Below are 22,111 nucleotides of genomic sequence, written 5' to 3'. Positions count from 1 at the left end.
GCTAAAGAAGCTATGAAATCCTGCAGGATCCCGGTGATGACTGAGGACGAGAGGATACAGTCGACTCCAGCAGCTTTTAAAGCTGATGTTTGGACATATTTTGGTTTCAAAACAAATGAAAGCAGATACGACTTCGTCAAGAGTCATGTGGTCTGTAAATTCTGCAACACCAGAGTCAAGTACTCGACAATACTACAAATACGTATATCCTTGATACTACAGTATCACAATTTATCGTATCGTTCTCCTTGTATCGTGATACTTATCACCAGATTCTTCGATACACGCGAGGACTTCAGAGTGTGTAGTGGTGGATAAAAGCTGCACAAAGATTTGAGGGTTTCCCCCGAACACTGATGAAATGCGACTCGTCACGAGGACTCGTTGAAGCAGTAATGAGTCCAAACGCTGCTCAGTTGATGCAACATTTCCGAGGTGGGATTGACGAGTCTGGACCCGGTTCAGCAGGGAAAGCCTGCGTCCTTGTGTCGACCTCCCTTAAATTGGATTACAGCACAGAGCCAGAGGCGTCCTGACAGCCAAACAACAAGAATTTACAACCGGATTCGACCAGACCTGGAAAGCACAAAATCCTGCTGAAATCCCTGCTTTCTTTTCCCATTAGTGTGTGAAGAGAAGGAAAACATTTGCTCCTTCAATGTGGTCGCTAACCGCTAGCAGCGCTGCTAAGCTAGTTTTATAGCAGAAGCAACGTTTATTTTAGATTCAGTCACATTAGAACTTATAAATTATAACTACATTTTTGTTCATGAACATGATAAAATGGACGTACATTTTTATGATCCAAAATCTGTTAAAAATTACCCTCTACAAAAAACAATCACCACCACAAAAAAAGACAAAAGTTTTGTCTGAAATAATTCAGTATCATTTCTGCTGACTATGGCACTTTGATATATTGACTCATCGTATATTTTTTTATATTATTCTTGCGTGGCCCAACCTAGAATATATATATATATATATATATATATATATATATATATATATATACATATATATATAAAATAAGATACTTAATAGATTCAATAAGCAACAGCCAACAAGAGTCATGATATCAGCAAAAATATGAGGCATTTATTTTAACTTTAATTCTAATGAGGTCAAATTATGCGATCAATTAATTAAAGTCACAGTTAAAATACATCACATTAATCTAAATTGAATCTTTAAAAAGACAGTTTCTGTTTTCTAGTTGACTTTATACATCATACATAGTATATATATTTGTCTATTTGATTTTCATTTTTTTTACGCATTTTAAATTGACCTGATTTTTTAGTTTATTTTATAGATCAGGTGAGGATGAGGGATCAATAAAGTTTTACCTTACCTTAGATATCGAGACACATCTATGTCCCCCTTTAATAAATAAATAACAGAGTGAAAGGATGATGTTATTCTTTCTATCCTTTTCTTTGCGTTATTTCCTTTGATCTATGTTTTTTACACTTGTACTTTGTTCTTTTATTTGAACTTTGTTCTTTCTTAATGTTTTTATGAAACTACCTCTGCTGTGGACTTGAAAAGTCTATCAAAACCAAACTAAACTAAACCAAGTAACAATTAATAACAAATATAATGATAATCATGAAATAATTTAATTACAAATCCAAATATATTCACTTTTCAATTGGCCTTGATATGAGTGGGAAACTTTTTACAAATAATTTAAAAAATACATTTTAAAACAAGCTTCAGCTTTTATTTGATTGCATATTAAATAGTTTTAAATAATAATTAAAAAAAGATCCTTAGGAAAAAAATAACGTTTTTTATATTGTTATATATGTTGTCAAAATGACCAAAAATATAAAATACAAAAGATAAGCCAAGAAATCCTAAAACTTCCAGAAATTACCCCCAAAACAAGAAAAGAGGAAAGTAAAAGTCATAAAACAGAGATATTTAATGACTTAAATGAGTTAAATAATATGCTCCACTAGAAGAACTCAAATTTCTCCGATCCTTAAAACTGTTCTTGGCTTCCAGTTTCTTTTAGGATCAACTTTAAAATTCTGGTTCTTACTTTCAGATCTATTCATGGTCAGACTCCTCCTTACATCAGTGATCTGATCCAGCCTTACACCCCAGCTCGGGCTCTGAGGTCTGTGGATCAGAATCTACTGATGGTTCCTCACACACAGTTCAGGACCAGAGGAGAGAAATCCTTCCAGACTGTTACTCTTAAGCCTCTCTTTCTTACGCTTAATGGAGTCTACTGACTCCTTTAAGAAACATCTTAAGACGTTTTTGTTTGTTCAGGCTTTTCCTTGATTTTCTGGAACTACTGTTGTGTTATCAGTTTCATCTTGACCTTTAAAGTATATACTTTATTGAATATTGTTTTGATTGTTTAAGCGCTTTGTGACCCTGGTCTGGAAAAGCGCTATACAAATAAAAATTACTTACTTACTTACAATATGATTCTATCAGAAACATGTATAGAAGATCTTTCCCTATAGTTCATTGTAACCTCCACATAAATACAGTTTCCAGGTCTGAAGGACGACATTATAAAACAAGGTTCCGACAAAGTTGGCATCAATCCTCCGGGTAAAAGACCCTGTCAATCATCCGTAACAAGCGACAGTAAGACACAGATCCTCCGGCGCTCTCGCCTGCAGCACTGACTCATTACTCCGTCACAGCTGTCGGTGTCTCAGCGTCTGCTCAGGTAGATCCTGCACAGATGTGCAGACGTATCATCAACAGCAGCCTAAACACAGAGACCGGTTCAAAGCCGCCGGATCAAAGTCGCTCTCGGTAGGAACTTCTCCCGAGGAGACGCACACTTTAAAAATCACCGTGTGTCTCAGTCACTTCATGTGTAGCCACGTGTTCTGTCAACACAAGAAACACACACACACACAGGCAGACGATGAGGTGTGTGTGAGTTTAATCCGTCTGACCCGGCTAGACCGAGGTGTGTCATCGTTCAGAAGAAAAAAAAATGTCTGGCTGTCGTCGTCGTCACTCTTGCTCTTGTTCCGTCGGGATTTACACAATCTTTGTCATCGCTGTGTGTGTCTTTGTGTTGTTTTTTCTCAGTGACAAGACGTTGAGCTGCTGTCGGACCAGGTTTGTTTTTTTTCGCTAATGTGTTGAACCTGTTGCACCACATGTCAGAGACGCACACCTCAGACAGGTGAAGCAAAGTCATGAGAAACAAAATATACGATTTTAATCATATTTAGGTGAATTTTTTTAATATATATTTTTTAAATATGTTGAAAAAAATTGGGGGGGAAATATTTTTCAAAAAATTATTAATTCCAATGTTGAGGCTTTTATTTTTAATTATTTATTGAAATCTGGTTGTTGTTTTTTAAGCATTTAATTAAATTAAAAAAACGAATATTTAAAAAAAAAATACACACAGAGTTTGATATTCTAATTCTAATAATTAAAAAATAACAGTTCTAAATTCAATATTTTTTTTTAAACATTTTTAGCCTTTTTAAGTCAATTGAAAATGTTGGTATAATAAAAGTTCCAACATTTTTTATATTATTTCAATTAAAAAATCAATAATAATTCAAAAAATAGTTTCAATGTTTCAATAGATAAACTATCAAATTAAATTATTCAATAAAAGAAACTACAACCTTTTTAAAGTAGAATAATCTAAATATAATTTTTTTAAAAATGATGCCGTTGATGTATTTCCATTAAAAAAAAGTTTGCTTTCTAAATGTAAAGTTAAGTTAAGTTAAACGCAATAATACTTTGTTTCCATTGTAACATATAACTGCGACAGGCCCTGCTGCCTCTCGCCCTCAGTAGCTGGGACAGGGTTTGAGACCCCCCCCTGTAACCTGTTAATGCGATCAACCAAAACTGAAATAAATTCATTTTCAACTCAATTTCAATTCAATTGAAAATTGAAAATTAAATGCATTCCACACAGAACCAGTACCATCCTGGTACCAAGTATCAGTTCCGACTAGTTTAACTGAATGACATTCAAGTTCAAGTAACTGTGTAACTGAGTCACTAAAATAGTTTGGAAGAAAAAAAGAGGAACCGGACGAACCTATTGCACACTCAGACACATCCCTATATATAGAGGCTAATAACACTGAGAAGAGGATGTTGATTCACGTGCGACTCGTTGAAAATCTGACATCAATCATAAGAACGACAAACACAAGATGAACTACTTAGAACTGTTGAAAGACGATAAAAGTGTTTTTTAAAGTCATTTTCACGTGAGTTGAGAAGTCGTGATTAGACCAAGAAGGATCCTGAAGAACATTTCTTGATATTCTGATGTAACTTCTCCAATGAACATAACTTCAAGATCTTTGCCTTTTAGCTCAGCTCTTTCCTCACCTCCTGTCCTCTATTTCTAACCATCAAAGTGATGATGATTCTCATCCTCGTTTTATAATTATATACAATAAACGTGTTTCATTCGCACCCACAAGGCTTTACAAACATCATCAAATCATGGAGCAATAATAAATAATGAATAATAAATTACAAATTATTATTTATAAATTCTAAATTGATAAATTGATAAAACATAAAATAAATAAAAATGATAAATGATAAATGATAAAAGACAAATGAAAATGCTAAAATGCTAAAATGATAGATTGTAAATTATAAAATAATAAAATGATAAAAATAGAAACTATAAATGATAAATGATAAAAGATACAAGATAAAATGATAAATGATAAAAAATAAATAAAAATGATAAATGATAAATGATAAAATGTAAAATATAGAAGATACATTATAAATATCAAAATATCAAATAAATAAAATAATAAATGATTAATGATTAATTATAAATTACAAATGATAAATAAGTAAGTAACTTACAGTAAGTCAGTAATTAAGTAAGTAAGTAATATTTATAGAGCACTTTTCTAGACCAGGGTCACAAAGCGCTAAAACAATCAAAACAATCCCCAATAAAATATATGCTTAAAAGGTCAAGACCCTACAGAGACATGCGAGTATTTATTTTCAGGTTGATTACAGAGTTTCAGTAGAAACTAAAAAAAGCATATTAAGGTTTCAAGTGAGCAGGAAGTGAGAAAAGCTTGAGTTTCATCTGTTGCTTCCTGGTCACATCATAAAATCAGACACTGAGATGTGTCGGGTGTGGAAACAAGATCTCAGAAAAGGGGAAGTGTGTTGTGGAGACAAGCGAGTGGGTGATATTCTCCCCTGCAGGCTCGGATGTTGAACTCACTAATGTGAGCTGAGACCTCGTGAACGTGTTCTTCACTATCAGAAGATCAGGGAGAACATGTTCCATTAGATCAATGGAGGCCAATGACTGCTCTGGTGCAGACTCTGAGATCCATGAAGCTGCAGTTTGAACATTATACTAGAAGAAAACATTTAAAGTTAAGTTAAATAAAGGGATTTAAACATTTGTGAACATGAAAAACGACAGCTCAGTAAATAAAGATTGAAGATAGGAAAGCACAAAGAGAGGGCAGACATCTGCCAAGCAGCTTTATGTATCATACATATTTATAAAAAAGTTAAAGTAAGTAAGTCAATATTTAATATAATTGGTATTTATTATTTATGGTATTATTATTACTGGTGTTAAGTTAAAACTATCGACTTTATCAGTGCTATCAGAATATTGAATAATTACATTTAAACAAGTTTCTATGTTTATTGGAATGATGTTGTTGTTTTTTAAGCATTTAATCGTTTAAAACATATATAAATATTTTCAAAATGACAACACAAAGTTTAATCATTCAAAAATAAACCCCCAAAATGTTAACATATTATGGTGGAGGTGTGATTATGGTCCAAGAATTCTACATTTTAAATAAAATAAAAATACATTTTTTAATATTTGTGTAAACAAAAGGCACCATTTTCTATCAAGTATATTAACAGTATTGATCATTTTAAATAATATAATACAATAAAAGATATATATATATATATATATATATATATATATATATCTTGACCCAAGTAATATACATAGCTTATTTTATTCAATTAAAAAAAAAACATGCATATATGGAAAAGTATATCAATACCAGTGCTATCAGAATATTGAATAATTACATTTAAACTAGTTTATATGTTTATGGAATGTTGTTGTTTGCATTGAAACATTAAAAAACATATACAAATATTTTCAAAATTACAATACATAGAGTTTAATATTCTAATTCTAATAATTCAAAAATAAAACCTCTTTCAATATCTTTGGATGGAGGTGTGATTATCGTCCAAGAATTAAACATTTTAAATAAATCATATATTTTTAATATTTATGTAAACAAAATGAAACAGAAGTTTAAAGTAGAAAGTAGAAAAGTATATGAACAGCATAGATCATTTTAAATTATATAATACAATAAAAATATATATTTGGGGCAAATAAAATACATAGCTTATTTTATTCAATTAAAAAAAACGTATATATGAAAAAGTATATCATTACGATGGGCTTATATTAAAAATAAAATATATTTTACTTCAAGAGACAAGGGTTAAAAAACAAAACATAAAAATAATGGAAAAATGGGATTTTTGAAAAAAAAAGGTTAAGTAAAATGTTATATTAGAAAAGAAGTTTGAATAATAATAATAATAATAAAAAATAAATGAAAAGATGAAACAAAAAACTACTGCAACATTTCAAATAGTTTTAGCAAATGTTTCTACTTTCTATCTGGTTCAGGGCGAGGCGGGTCACCCACGATACACTTAATTAACCGATTTATTTCGAGAAGTTTCACCTCCGTGTATTTTTAGAGCCGACACAGATTTCCGACGGAGTCGTGGCCCAAATTCCAACTTGTTTAGAAGCTTAAAAAAAAAAAAAAACCCCGAAGCGACCACAGACAAACACGGCGTCCGTCCGTTCGTCGTCATCATCATCGCCTCCTCAAACGTCTCTCCCTCTGTGCTCGTCCTACTTTCCACCGACCGTCGCGGTCAGGACGCAGATGGCCTAGCATCCACTCCTGCTGGCTCACGCCTGCCGTCCCCGGGAAAAAAAAAAAAAAAAAAGTGCGTTGGCATTTGGGGTCGAGCACATGTGAAGCCAAAACCGTCTGCTGAGCTGCTTGGCAGCGCTCTGACAGATATGTTTGAACTCGGAATCTCACCAGCATCCGACGGAGAATGCAGCAGGATTAAAAAAAACAACAACTGAGGTCATTGTGTCACGCTTGTGCGCCCGCGACAAACACTGGGTTGTGTTACCATAGAGGCATTCCCTCCCCCCCCCCCCTTCCAGGGGTGAAGGTTGGGAATCACACAAACTCCCAAAATCCCTTTATCGGCATTTTGCGAGGCTGACATCACGACACCTGTTCCACACCCAACCCTGGCCCACTGGGACCACGGGCGTCCAGATACACGCCCTGCTCATGAGCGAGACCTCATTCCTGAGCGAGTCTGTACACAGTTGTGCTCGCATACTTCGGTGCGCTTGGGGAATTGAACCACAAACTTTCACTTTAGCTCAGGAGAAGACAATGAGAAGGGAGGAGGAGGCTCGCCGTGGTCGGAGGAGAAGAAGGAGTCGAGTCATCGAAGTTCGCTTTCGGTTACAACTTTCTAAACGGGAAAATCAAGTGTTGCCGTCGCTCTTTCTATGGTGCGAAATTAACTTTATTGACACAGTTAAAGAAACAAAATAGAAAGAGGATGTCATTGTGTTATCGCACAAGAGGCTAAAATGTCTTTGCAGTCAAGGTCACAAGTCAGATTGATGTGTAATAACTAAACAGGAAGTAGGAATTGTCTTGAGATATTGTCTCGAGTTTCGATTCATCTCAATTATTGCCATGTTTTTGCTGCTTCTGTAACAAACATTCTCATCAAATCCATTTTCTTAAACAGTTTTACTCTCAGATCATTTAAGTTCTTTATCTTGTCTTTTAATTTGTTTTTAATCATGGTTTAATGTGTTTAACTGCCCTTTATGTTTATGTACAGTGACCTCAAGTGCCTTTATATAACCCTTGTGTTAACGGCTCAACGGCTTCCATAAGTAAATATGCAGTTCTGGAGGTTGTTCATCTTAACCCACAGACAACACAAGGGATACCACAAACACATTTGTTCTCAGGCGTTCGCGTCACCTTGACCCAGAGACAACACAAGGGATACCTCAAATATGTTTGTTTTCAGGCAACACAAGGGATACCTCAAACATGTTTGTTTTCAGCCCTCTGAGTCATCTTGACTCAGAGACAACACAAGGGATACTACAAACACATTTGTTCTCAGGTGTTCGGGTCACCTTGATGCAGAGACAACAAAAGGGATACCACAAACACATTGTTTTCGGGCCTCCGGGTTACCTTGACCCTGAGACAACACAAGGGATACCACAAACACTTTTTTTCCAGGCCTTCGGGTCACCTTGACCCAGAGACAACACAAAAGATAGCACAAACAACTTTGTTTTTTCGGGCCTTCAGCACACCTTGACCTAGAGACAACACAAGGGGAACTACAAACACATTTGTTTTCAGGTCTTCGGGTCACCTTGACCCAGAGAAAACAAAAGGAACATATCAATATTTTAAACACTGATGTTATTATCAATCACTATCCATTGGGCCACATTAAAAAACTTGGTGGTTCAGATTTGGCCCCCGGACCCCGTGGGCCTAAAAACTTTCTCAATAAGTCAACATTCAAGACTCTCCAAACGTGGAATAAAATCATCATATTAATGCTAATTGCAATGTTTTCGTTTTGTAGCAACTCTTTGGTTTTGTCCGGTAAACACATGAAACTTCATATTTGATCTTGAAAGCAAAGCGTCACTGAACCCATGAGCAAGACTTGGACGTGAAATCAACCGCGAGATGAACCAGGATATGAGAGTGATTTCCTGATAAGGGTGGAGCTCGAAACCACAAACGAATCATTGTCTCGACGGCAGGTTGGCGACACGTTGTGACACTTTAGCTTTAAATAAGTCGCCTTAATGAGGTCGTAGTGAGAAAAATGTCGTCAAATGTCACAATAACCTGTTTTTGTTTGTTTTTTTAACAAGAAAATTTAGGAAAATTGGGACAAGACTGTAGTCGTCACATTTCTTTCCATCCAATGAAATTATATGTTTTCCCTTGGATTTTATTCTCATCTCGGGGTATAAAGACGAATAAATTCATTTTTTTTAAGTGTTTGGTCTGTAAATGTTGTTTCTCCAGATGTAATTAATGAAAACTAATGTAATATATTGTGAATTAAACTTGTTTTAACGTTTTGCATGTAGTTCTGTGTCAACATATTAAACCAAATTTCAATTGAAAAGTGGATCAAATGAAAAGGATATGGAATTAAATACAATTTTTATTAAATTTAACGTAATTACACTTTGATGTAATTTCCTTTTCCGTTTTGTGAACAATTTTCTTTTTCCACCCGAGTTTATGTTCCAGAAACAAATACAAAAGACAAAAATGTTGTTTTTAAAATTGAAAAGCGACTTAGTTTTTAGGTGACATTTCAATTAAATTGAATTTAATGATTCGTTTTATTACACATTTATAAACAAATCGATATGAAATTGTCAATATTTAATTGTGCTTTAAACACATTTCTATCGTCATGTTCTGTCAGTATTCATTTTGGGTTTAATTACGACCCGTCAAGGGTGTCCGCTGCGTCTCACCCTGGGTAGCTGGTACAGACTCAAGCCACCAGCTCAAGCTATAATGGGAGAAACATGGCTGAAGTGAATATACATAATATGCAGACGTGACTAATCCCATCAGGACTGTCTCCTCTCTCGCTGCCGTACATCTCAGCGTCTCAGCGTCACTGATGTGAATGTCAGAGCAGAATAATGAGAACCAGAGGCTTCAGGCTCATGAACACTCACATCATTAGAAAGCAGACAAAGGTCAGTCGGTGATGCTTGAAAAAAAAGAGCCGAAGAAAAGATGATCGTAACTGAATATTGAAAAAAATTTAATCAATAAAAAAATTGATAATTTTTTTTGGAGCTTAATGTAATCAAAGGAAAGCTTTAATAATATGTGTTTTATTAAAGAAAGAACTTGATAAAGACTTATTACAATATAACTGACGTTAAAGAAATGTACCTTGTGATGAGATAATAATAATAATAAAATCCCATTGGATGGATGGATGGATGGATGGATGGATGGATGGATGGATGGATGGATGGATGGATGGATGGATGGATGGATGGATGGATGGATGGATGGATGGATGGATGGATGGATGGATGGATGGATGGATGGATGGATGGATGGATGGATGGATGGATGGATGGATGGATGGATGGATGGATGGATGGATGGATGGATGGATGGATGGATGGATAAATGGATAAATGGATGGATGGATGGATTGATAAATGGATAGATGCATGGATGGATAAATGGATGAATGATGGATGGATGGATAAATGGATGGATGATGGATAGATGAATGATGGATGGATGGATAGATGAGTGGATGGATAAATGGATGAATGGATGGATTGATGAATGATGGATAAATGGATAGATGGATGGATGGATGGATAGATGAATGGATGGATAAATGATGGATAAATGGATGGATAGATGGATGGATGAGTTGATGGAAAAATGATGGATAGATGCATGGATGGATGGATGGACTCTTTAAACGATGCTCAACAACGACGTAGAAAACATCACGATGATGTCACACTGATACATCATCATCATTCGACTCCAGCATAAACGCTTTTAACATAATGAGATTTTCCTTCTTCACGTCCACTGGTTGATATATATATATATAAATATATAAATATATATATAATATATCTGAGCTCCAATCCTAATAATAATAACATAATCCATACGACCCATCAATCATACGACGGTCAAGAGCCGCCTCAGCTCCGGCAACAACGCAGCGTTTCCATGGAGTCCAAACCCCCGTCGGGAGGTAATGAGGGGCTTTTTTTTCAGGCCCCACGCCGCGAAAAACACACTTCGCCCCATTATTCCATCAAAAATCTCTCTTTTTTTTCTCTCCTCTTCTTCTGTGACAGAACGATTCTTCACCGTCAGAGAGATTCTCCTCCTGTGCGGCTGTGAAGGAAGACATGTCATACTTTTCTCACTAAAAATGAATAAAGGGGATTTTTTTTTTCTTTATATAAACAAATTTCCAGTGACGAAGTGAGAGTTTATCAGTTTGAGCCTAAAGTTTCCATCTGTCAACGTGTGAAGTTTTACCCAAATGAAAGTAAAAAGACGGAAACGAAAGAGTTCCCATGTTTAGTGATGTTCCCACGACAACAAACGCACAACAATAAAAAAAACCCACATAGAATTAATTTGATGAATCATTTCAACGCTTCCCTTTTTTTGAATGTTGCTAGTTTTGAAAATTATTTTTTAATTCTTCAAAAGGAGGGTCAGTGAACGCACCAGTTGAGTTGCCATGGCAACAAGTACTTTTCTTTTAGAATTCAGTAAAGTCAAATACTGTCATTGTAAAATAAAGGTTAAATTGTGTTAGATTCCCATATTTTTTGTCCAAAACTAAATAGTTAACGAATATATGAATGCCAAAGTAACCACCACAAAGATGTCAAAAAACACAAGAAAAAAGGGGAAAAACCCAAATCTTTGATTATATGAGCAAAACCATGTTATTATCTTGAGGTTTGTCTACAGTACTGTACATTTTTGGGACACTTGAACACCTGGGCAGGTACGGAAGGTAACAAAACAGAGATTATTTGGCTCAGGTAAAACAAATACACACAATCAATTCAAAAGAAAATACTTTACGATCTTAAGAGAAAAGAAAATGTGTAAAAAAAAGTAACTAGTATCTAATTTTTTTGTTTCATTTTTTAACACCTAGAGGTTCAAAGACGGCTTTTCCCAGCTACCTAGGGGATGAGACACTCACCCTGGAATCAAACCAAAAGGTTTTTTATTTTATTGCGGAAATTTACAAAAAGTACAAGTTCAAGGTCACAGACGTTAGAAAATGAACCAATGTGCTTTTTTCTCCATTTAACGTTTAAATCACTGAGACGTGATTTCATTGGATCGACCAGCTGTCAATCAAAACAGCTGATTTATTTTTCTGGAATTGATTCGCTGGAATAAACGAATGGAATGTTGTGAAGTGAAGCGAAAGGCGTCAACACAAAGAGATGTTTATGAAGTAATTTGGGGAATTAAAAACAGCTTATCATCTGCAAACACTATTTTATTCTGAAAATCCACCGGACGCACTTTACTTTTATCACTCGTTTCCTGCCTGAACGATCCTATCAACATCTGCGCTGAATTAAACATTGATAAAATAAGACACCAGGAACCTAAATCAATTGTTTTTTGTGGCCAGATAGTGATTGTCAAAGGGCCAAATGTGGCCCCTGTGCCACATACCGACAAGACTGATTCAAAATAAAAGCTCAGAGTAAACGATTCCTCTAAAGAATCCTGGCCAGAAGAGTGAGCGTCTCCTCCGAGGACACTTGTTACTCTGGAACGCAGGACTTTAAAGCTGCTGGTTATAAAGCCGTCGCTGCCACAAGACTAACAACGGCCCCCCGGGGGCCGACCCGACCCGCGCCGACCCTTCCTTTGTTCTGCACAGAAATACAGGCCGAGGTCCTGCACTCTGGGGAGTCACGGGTTTCCCGTCACGGGGGAACATGACCCCTCGAGAACCGAACACCTGTTCTACCTCGACGACTCCACCTGAACAAGAGACGAGGACCCGCAGAAACTTAATCAGGGCGAGCTCCGGCGACAACAGTGTCCACGACGTGGGTTTGAACTGAAGTGGTTCTGGGGAGGAAACGTTTAAAAGGTGCTTCAAGATAATCACGAAACATAGATATTTGGAGGAAAATCAACACAAAGAGTCAAGAAAAATACGTTTAGGACTATTTTTCTAAGCCCTATGAAAGTATATCAATGTCTTCAGATAATTGAATAGTTGAGTTTAACATATTAATATTAATAATGAAGATTTCTTTTTAATAATTGAATTATTGAGTCTAATAAACTATTTATTGAAACGGTGAATTGTTATTATTGTTTTTAATTCAATGTAAAAATGAAGTTGGAATATTTTGACACGTAGAGTTTGATATTTTAATGCCAATACTTATTATTATAATTATAGTCAATATATTTTTTATTTGTAGCCTTTTAAATTCAATATACAAATTGTTGGGATAATGTAGACACAAGACAATATAAAAAGAGTAAAAATTGTTTAATGCTTGATAAAAACCATTCAATATTTTGAATTTACTGATTTACTTCCATAAAAAACATCAAAGTCAAAAATTATATTCATTATTTTAACAAAAAAATAATTAAATATATTTTAATTCAAATAAAAATCATCAAACAATCTTTTTATTTTTGTATTAATCTTTGGTTTTTGTTACTAAGAAACCAGATCAAAATGTTGCTTGCTAAAAAGACTTCATAGGTCACGAACATGTATCATTGCTGATCTGGTACTTTTTCTTCCTAAATATTGTATTTTCAAGCTCTTGTGGGCCACGTAAAATACACTGTTGATCAAGATTTTATTTGATTAGATTAGATTGACTTTATTAATCCCTTTGGAGATGTCCTTCGGGAAATTAGGTTCCAGTTCACAGCAAGTTTAATAAAAAACAGAACAAGAACTAAGTGCAAACAAAATAACTAAGTGCAACATCTGTTAAAATAAAGAACATAGATCAAAAGTAAATAACTCAAAGAAAAAGGATACAAAGATTAACATGGAATATCATCATCTTTTCACTTCACTCCTGCCCCCAAACTCAGAATAAAACAATCTATTATCACGAGGAATGAATGAGTCCCTGAGTCTATTAGTGTTGCATCATGGGAGGAGCATTCGTGCTCCATCTGCTTCTCTGTTCACTGATGACAGTGTTCAGAGGACGACTGTCATCATCATAAGGCCCTCGGACTCAATTTGGATGGATTTAAAAACCTCTCCAGCTTTAGTTACTTCCAGAAGTCGAGAGGTTGACAAACCTCCAAAAGAAAGCTAACAGGACGTGGACGCACCTAAAACAATCCTCCGGCGTCTTAAAGACACACTGGTCAGACTTCTTGAAACACAAACTCAAGAAGTTGTTTACGTCGATGATGACTCAGATATCTGAGGATGTTTTTCTTCTCAGCTCGGTTTTCTTCTCAGCTGTGCATCAAACAGACTCAACAACTCCCACTGCTGCTGTTCTCAGATTCAGCTCACATCCCTTCTTCAAATCACCGGCTAACAACACCCCCACAAACACAACCACTCGCACACTCGCACACTCACACACTCACACACTCACACACTCCAGGCAAAGACGTGTTTCCTGCCCCGGAGTGAGCGTTCTATAGCTGCTCCTTTTAAGGATTCCGCTTCTTCCCTGACATACATTATTCCCCTGACACGTACTTGACGACTTTGTTATCGCTGCTGTTTAAATAAAGATTTATGGTCTGTTTCAATTAAAACAACAACAATAAGAAGGCTTTAAATTAAACTATGAATGTTTATTGACAAGAATCTGATACGATACGCATCACAATACAGGCACAATGTTACCATATATTGCGATACTGTAGTAACAAGTATTTATTTGCAGTATTGTTGAGTACTTGACTCTGATGTTGCAGAATTTAAAGACCACATGACTTGATGAAGTCGTAACTGCTTTCATTTGTTTTGAAACCAAAATATGTCATCTTTAAAAGCATCAGCTTTAAAAGCTGCTGGAGTCGACTGTATCCTCTCATCCCCAGTCAACGCCAGGATCTCACGGGATTATATTGTTACAATAGCTTTGAAAGCACATAATGACTGCTGCCATCTAGTGGTCCGAAGAAAACATCAAAAATGAAAAAAAAAGCTTTTATTAAACACACTTTTTTTTCAACTTTAAACCATCAAAAAAATAATGGTAAAAATAAATTAATAAGTTCTATCTGAAGCCAAAAAATAAATAAATAAAAATAATTTGATAAAAAATGCTTTTATTAAACACCCTTTTTTTCAACTTTAAACCATCAAAAAAATAATGGTAAAAATAAATTAATAAGTTCTATCTGAAGCCAAAAAATAAATAAATAAAAATAATTTGATAAAGTACTGTGTACTATCGATACATTGGAAACCACTGGAAAGAACCGAAAGAACCCAAAAACCAGAACCATGTCCCACAATGCAATGCAATAGTTCAAGCTCTGAGGTTACACTAAGACATAAGAAGTCAGACCAGGTTCCCTTATCTTATCTTAAACACTGACAACTTTACAGGTCACTACATTAACACAACATCGACTTTGATTCACGTAAAATGTCTCGACTGGGGTTAGTTTTGACACGTGAGCACAAAGAGAACTGAAATACTTTGGATGTAAACTTGATGACAGGTGACAGATGGGAGGCAAGAGAGACAGATGTGAAGCACGACACAAAAGAACTGATTCACCAAACACCACGTCAACAATGGCTATTTGTTTTTCACACACACACACACACACACACACACACAAGGTAAGAGAGAGCAAATACGCTTTTCCCAGGCTTCTATCCTGAAAACAGCAGGAGGGGAAAAGAAAAAGTTGACAATAGATGATATCCCATAACAAGCTAGCCAGGGATGATACGTGCCAAAGAGCTGAGATTGTACTTGAAGAACAAACTATTAAATAAATCGTACGTATTTGTTTAAACGTGTTATCGACATGATTGTAACAACAAATTATCAAATTGTATGTCGATTTTTTTTCTTGCTTAAGAACTTGGCTCCTGTGATGGTTTGTTTTCTGTGATGTGACTTAAAGAAACAGTGTTTTCGCAATGTCAAGCACATGTATTTTAGTATCATAGACAAGTTGGATTAAAGAAAATTTTGTTTAGAAAATTGTATTTTATTTATGGTAAAAATGACCAAAAAACGTGTTGTTTTATATTTACAATAGAATAATCAGTAGTAGTTTTAAAAAATATTTTTTTTTACACATTTTAAAATTGACCCGCTACAAAAGGAAGTATTTTAATTTAATTTTTCTTTTAGATCAATATAGTTGGAATTTAAATTTGCGATTTTTGTTTTAATTATGTTCCATTTTTTACATGTTGAGCGCTGGAAAATTTAACTTTGTAGAAAATTCACAAATTATAGAATCGTCTGTCCATTTGCATGCTTGAGATCTTGCCTCCTGTGATGGTTTCTTTCTTTCTTAAAGAAACAGTGTCTTTGTAAAGGGTTAGAGGTTAGTATGTAAAACCATGGATATTTTCTGATTCAAGAAAATAGTATCATCTATATAATTGTATTCAAGGAAATAATTGAAAGTTTGAAAATAAGGAAAAACACAACTTAAAAGTTGTGGATTATATTTAAATGTATATAAAATAAAATGTTAATAATAATTTACAAAACACAAAATAATGTTGACACGTCCATTTAAAGTTGTTTTAGAACCAGGAATGTCGTTTTTAATCATAACTAAGTGACACATAAAGGGATGAATCATTACAGGTGTGATTTTCAAGAATGTTAAAGGAAAATATTGGTGGAAAAGTCAACGTTTAAGGGGGAAAAAAGTCACTAATAAGGGTTTATACACGGAAATATTGAGGGAAACAGGTCAATATAAATAGGAAAAATAACATTTTAGTGGGTAAATGAGAGCACCTGGTGACGTTGACTTGTTATATCAACACAAGCTGGAGTTTCTCCTGAGCTGGTTCCTCATGTGAGGAGAACAAATGAAGCTGCTGTGAACTAATGGAAGATCTGAACCTCAGCCACACCTGCGGCAGGACTTCTTCCTTCCCGTCGCGACTCTTTTGTTGTCATCGCATCCTTCGAGACGCAGTGAGTCGGGGGTCCCACTCCCACTCCCACCACCACACGCCCTGATCCCACGTCACGACCGACATTCAACCTTCGATCATCCCTGTTGCTCGCAAACTTTCAACACAAATGACTTCCACTCACCGACTCTACTCTGAGACCCTCATCCCGGTGCTTAGATCCCACGATGGTCAGTGAATGAAACTGCGGCTCCAGATATTCCCACCAAAAAAAAATAAAATAATATTAAATAAATAAAGATCTCGCTCGTCGCCCGCAGTGGTCAGTGGTCCCGGTGTGACGCGGGGCGGAACCGAGGGTTGACCCTTGAGATCAGAGCGACCCTGAAGAAGACGATCCTGTGGAGGCTCTGGAGACTCGAGGGGGGTTTAAGAAAGACCCACTTCCACACACGCCCTCCGAGCAAGTGATCCGGGAGAGGAGAGGACGGAGGGACTACACGCGCCGTCAAGCCTGCGAGAGACACACACACGCTTCCGGGTTAGAGTTTCAGCATAAGAGAACCGGAAGTGAGAGTAAAACACGTACTCGGAAATTACACACGAAGTGATTCTGATTTTAATATACATCGGTACATATTACTTTTGTATGTAGGCCCAAAATAAAGGCTTGGGAATTATTTTTGTATTAAAAGGAATATTCTATGTTCGAATATTATATAAAGAAATACTCGTTTTCAGAATTAAAATGTGTTTTATTTTGGATATTACGCCAACATATATATACATGTATGTATAAAGTTTTATATTTATATTTAGAAATACACTGCAGAAAACTGTATAAACAGAGTTTGATTAATCAAATCAATAAATCAATATTTATTATTTCTACTATATTTTTCAATAACCTTTAGTCACTGTTCAGAAATCAAATGTAATCCTTATAATAAATAAACCCCCCCCCCCCCGCCCCCCCAAATCGCCTATTCTAATCTCAAATGTAATCTAAATTTATTATTAATAAAGTATGACAACGAACCATACTTTATTGAAATATTAAAATTAAGATACAAATTATGTTTAAAAATATACAAATAAAAATTCCCATTTCAACACCTTTTTTTTTTTTAAATTATTTTACAACATTAATGTGCTTGTAATTTTCATTTACTATTTTCTCTTGCAAAATGGACTAATGTCACGCAAATTATCAAATAATTGTTTCCCCTAAATCATCTATTTTAATGGTATGGGCACCAAAAATTACATTAAAAATATCTATTATATACAATTTATATGAAACAAATGTCAGATGAAAACTGCCATGTCCACACCTCCAGGAACCAGGTCTGCACTTTTCATTTGTAATCCCATTGACTCTTCCCCGCACAAGGACGTTGAATTCAGCAGCAGCTCATTCATGCCATTAACCTAATTCAAGCAGCAGCACAGAGAGAACGTGGACGCCGTCAGTCCGAGCGGCGAGTCGGACTCGGCGAGGTTGAGATGAGAGTTATCGGAGAGGAGAAATTAATTTGGAGGGAAGTGTTGTCGAGAGACCAGGAGAGCAGCCGAACACTGCGAGCGAGATAATTAAGCGGATGAGATGCCGAGTGGTAAAGGTCCTTGTCGAGGCGTGAGGGGCGTGTGTGAGAGCTGCAGCCTCTGGAGTGTTTGAGCGCGAGCTTTAGGATGTAATGAACAGATTACTCTTGATTTTCAAAAAAAAATCCTTTGGTCCGCCTCGAATAAACACGTCTTTGAGCCGCTAATGTAACTCAACTGCATGTAAGGAGGAGGTTATTAAAGGACACCTAATGTGAAAACCCAACTCTCCTGACTTATTCACATGTTCTAAATTGAAGTCGTCCTCTTCAAAATGCAGTAAGCCAAACGAGATTACGGTTTAAATTATACATTCTGACATCACTCTGGTGCAGGTGTCCGCCCCTAGAAGCCCTAAATAAGTTCAGTCGCTACATGTTAATTGTGAAACAAAATATATATTTATGTAAACATGGCGAGAGTTACTTCTGCCTTTAGGTGTTTTTGTAATGTGTACATTAAGCAGCAAACCTTATTTTTATTATTCGTTTTTAATGTACAAAAAGTGAGTTTCAGGGGTGAGTTTGAAATTTACGTTAGTCTTTGAATGCAACTCGTGTTTTTGTGACCAAAACAGCACATTTTACGTGGGCGGGACTTAAGAGTATTTTCTAATGTAAATATCTTTATTAAATTAGATTTTTGTGCAAAAAGAAACATACTGATGGGTATAATAGAGGTCCTAGAACAATTTAAGGGACACTTAAATCGGCACATTAGGTGCCCTTTAAAGTTATATGTATCAACTTCCCCAATGATCATGAGTCTTTATGTAGTTAGAATTAAGATGTATTCTGCTTTCACAGGAACTAAATATACCAACAAAAATACATTGGCTGAAACATATCTCTTTGAATACCTTTATGAAATAGTATCTGGTCCTGCGTCTACCCTGGGCATCCTCCCTGTTGGGACACAGTCAAGGACGAATTATGTCCACTGTGCAACAAGGTAGAATCTTTCCTGGATGCTGAAGTGCACTGCTTTACAGTACACTTTAAGATAGTGCACTTACTTGCGCAGTGCTCAAATTTCAACATGGTAGTACTGTCTCAAGTCAAACACTGCTGCAACACTGACTCGACAGCTTCTTCTTCTACTACTTTTTAACGCTAGTTGCAACCAGCTGTTGGAACACTATCCCCGACACTTGACAGCACTTTTCGCCAATTGAAACAAGTTATTAAGTTGTGTTTCATTGTGTTATTATTGTTGTTGTGTTGTTTTGTGGTAAAATTAGTGTTTTCTCGAGACATTTACGCCTTTCAGCGACATAGCTCTAGACTTCATCCACGTCACTAAGATGGCAGCCTGAACTTTCTGGCCATTTGAATGCATATATTGCACTACATTTTCACACACGGCTCAGTGTGAACGCGCTTGTACTTGTACTCAAAATCTTAGGTGTAAGTGTGCGATTTGGGACATACCAGCAGAGTTCATTTAGTTGAGGCTACGCCAGTTACATGTAAACTTGTCAGTCAATTAAACCACACCCCTTATTATCCTTAGATTTAAGGACATTGTTAAAAGGAAATCACCCCAAAAGTGTGAGCTTATTGTTTTAAACCAGGCTTTAAAAATGTTTTAATACTGTATTTCTTCTCTTTTTTTGGCTGGGTGTGTTCATGAATTCCAGCCTCTAGTGGACACTTGAAGAACTGCATTTTTTTGCGCTTTCATGTTGCCTTTTTAAAATCACATGTTTGGATAAATAAAAACAAAAATAACTCTTTATTAACCAAAATAAGAGAAGAAAACTTTCACCTGCAATCTCCATAAATGGTCGTTGTGGCAACTCTGACCCAGCGACGGAGATTTTAGGGACGTAAATATGAACTCACTTCCTATCAAGTCTGACGTGTTCACAGATTAAAAGTTTATTTCTTCCTCCCTTCCTCTGCTCTCCCTCGAATCATTTGCATGCAGAAAATAACACCCGCATTGCGCCTTCATCAAAAGCTGTTGCTTGGAGCCAACGTGTTAGAATCCGTGCTGTTGATGAACCTGCGAATAAAATCCACACCAACGAAGAAGAAGAAACTGTCTCGAAAACAGCAGTTGAGGAAACACGACGTGACGAAGATGAACGCGGCGCTCCTTGCTCGAGGGCTCTCCGTCAGTGGTTGATCAGCTGCGACTTGTTGAGCGCTCAAGCTGTCCAGAGTTTTTGTTTTTTTTGTTGTTTTTTTTTAATGTCATGCACAAGAACAATAAGTCCTCATCTCTTCAGGCGCCTGCACGTCTCCTCGGGCGAATAGCTGTGAGTCTCCAGCCTCTTCATCTCAAAGAAAGAAAGAGAAAAAGGACATTTCTTTGTGGAGTTTGAAGAGGAAAAAGGGCAGGTTGTCGGACCCCGGACTCCGAGACTCACAAGGAAACAACGGATGTCCTGATGGTTGAAACACGGCCTCGTAAATTGAGCAACTTAATTGATGACGGTCGGTCAAACCCGGACAAAATCGGGAGAAGTAGAAAGAGGCTTCTGTGACGGGAAGGTTTCGACTTGTTCCTGAACTCCTTTATTGGTTCCATCCATCAAACTGGGCTTGGCAGTCGACCATCTTTCCGACTGCGCCAACACAAGCCTCGTAATGTAACACGTTCTTTAAATACTTCACTTTATGTTCCCACATTTGGTTTTTACGTCGGCAGCTTTGATGTGTTTTTGCCCTTGAATGAAACACAGAATTAATTTCAACACTATAATGCATCATTTCACGACCCAACGGAGCATTTGTTTTTTTTCGCAACCGCGAGCTACTCCGACCATGTGACCCTAAGAGCTACCATCATTTTCGGAACAAACTTGTAAAATACCTTAATAAACACAACTAATAATCCTCTAATACACTAATGGTAATTGTACGAAAAAGTAGAGAAACTTGTTTGGACAATCTTGTAGTGATATTACGACACAAACACAAAAGCGGGAATGTCAGCAAAAGACTTCTAGAGCAGCTACATTTTTTTCAAATGGTTAGCACGTCTACATAGGTTCAATAAACCATTTAGTTTCATGTTGCAAAATGTAATCCAAAGTTAAGAGGTTTAAAGATTTCCCCAACTTTGTCATTGTTTTACACAAAAAACACGACTGGAAAAAAAATTGTTCAGTTATTTCACCATTTAGGGTCCGGGGTCTCAGGGGCCAAAATGTTATATCAGTTGTTTTAACCAGTCAAATTCTAAATAAAATAACATTGATTGATTATGTTGTGATGTGTGAAGATGACAGTGTTTTTAGATAAGATAAGATAAGATAAGGAACAGGATTATTCAAACTGATGGACGTGATTAGTAAAAATCATTCCTATTTTTCATTATTAAATGATTGAATAAATACTTTTCCTTCTCAGCCTCAAATCTCTAATCATATTATCATTTTTATAGAGCAGATGAAGTTTATCTTTAACGTTTTAAAACTACCAATATTTTCTTGCCTTCAATTTTTTTTTTTCAAGTGTGAATAAATACAAGGGCTATCTTCCATAATCTTGTGATCCAATACATATCACGATGCAGGCTCTACGATACAATCTTTTGTAATACTGTAGGATCAAGTTTATATGTATAGTATTGTCGAGTACTTGAGAATTTACAGACCACATGACTCTTGACGAAGTCATAACTGCTTTCATTTGTTTCAAAACCAAAATATGTCCAAACATCAGCTTGAAAAAAAGAGCTGCTGGAGTCGACT

At 36.0% G+C, this 22,111-nt stretch overlaps 1 protein-coding gene across 1 annotated transcript in view; it reads right to left on the bottom strand.

Moving 5' to 3' along the window:
• Nucleotides 1-17,278, bottom strand: part of LOC148072043 (ras-GEF domain-containing family member 1C-like) — a 33,668-nt gene extending 16,390 nt beyond the window's left edge. Inside the window, exon 1 of the mRNA XM_087799020.1 lies at nucleotides 16,988-17,278. The gene's annotated coding sequence lies outside the window, so the exon portion shown is untranslated. The remainder of the gene's footprint in view (nucleotides 1-16,987) is intronic.
• Nucleotides 17,279-22,111: the final 4,833 nt, after the last annotated feature.

This window comes from Callionymus lyra, chromosome 9 (genome assembly GCF_982586985.1).
Source record: "Callionymus lyra chromosome 9, fCalLyr1.hap1.1, whole genome shotgun sequence".
Lineage (NCBI taxonomy): Eukaryota > Metazoa > Chordata > Actinopteri > Syngnathiformes > Callionymidae > Callionymus > Callionymus lyra.
The sequence above is the reverse complement of the archived record's forward strand: the minus strand, read 5'-3'. Positions and strand labels throughout refer to the sequence as shown.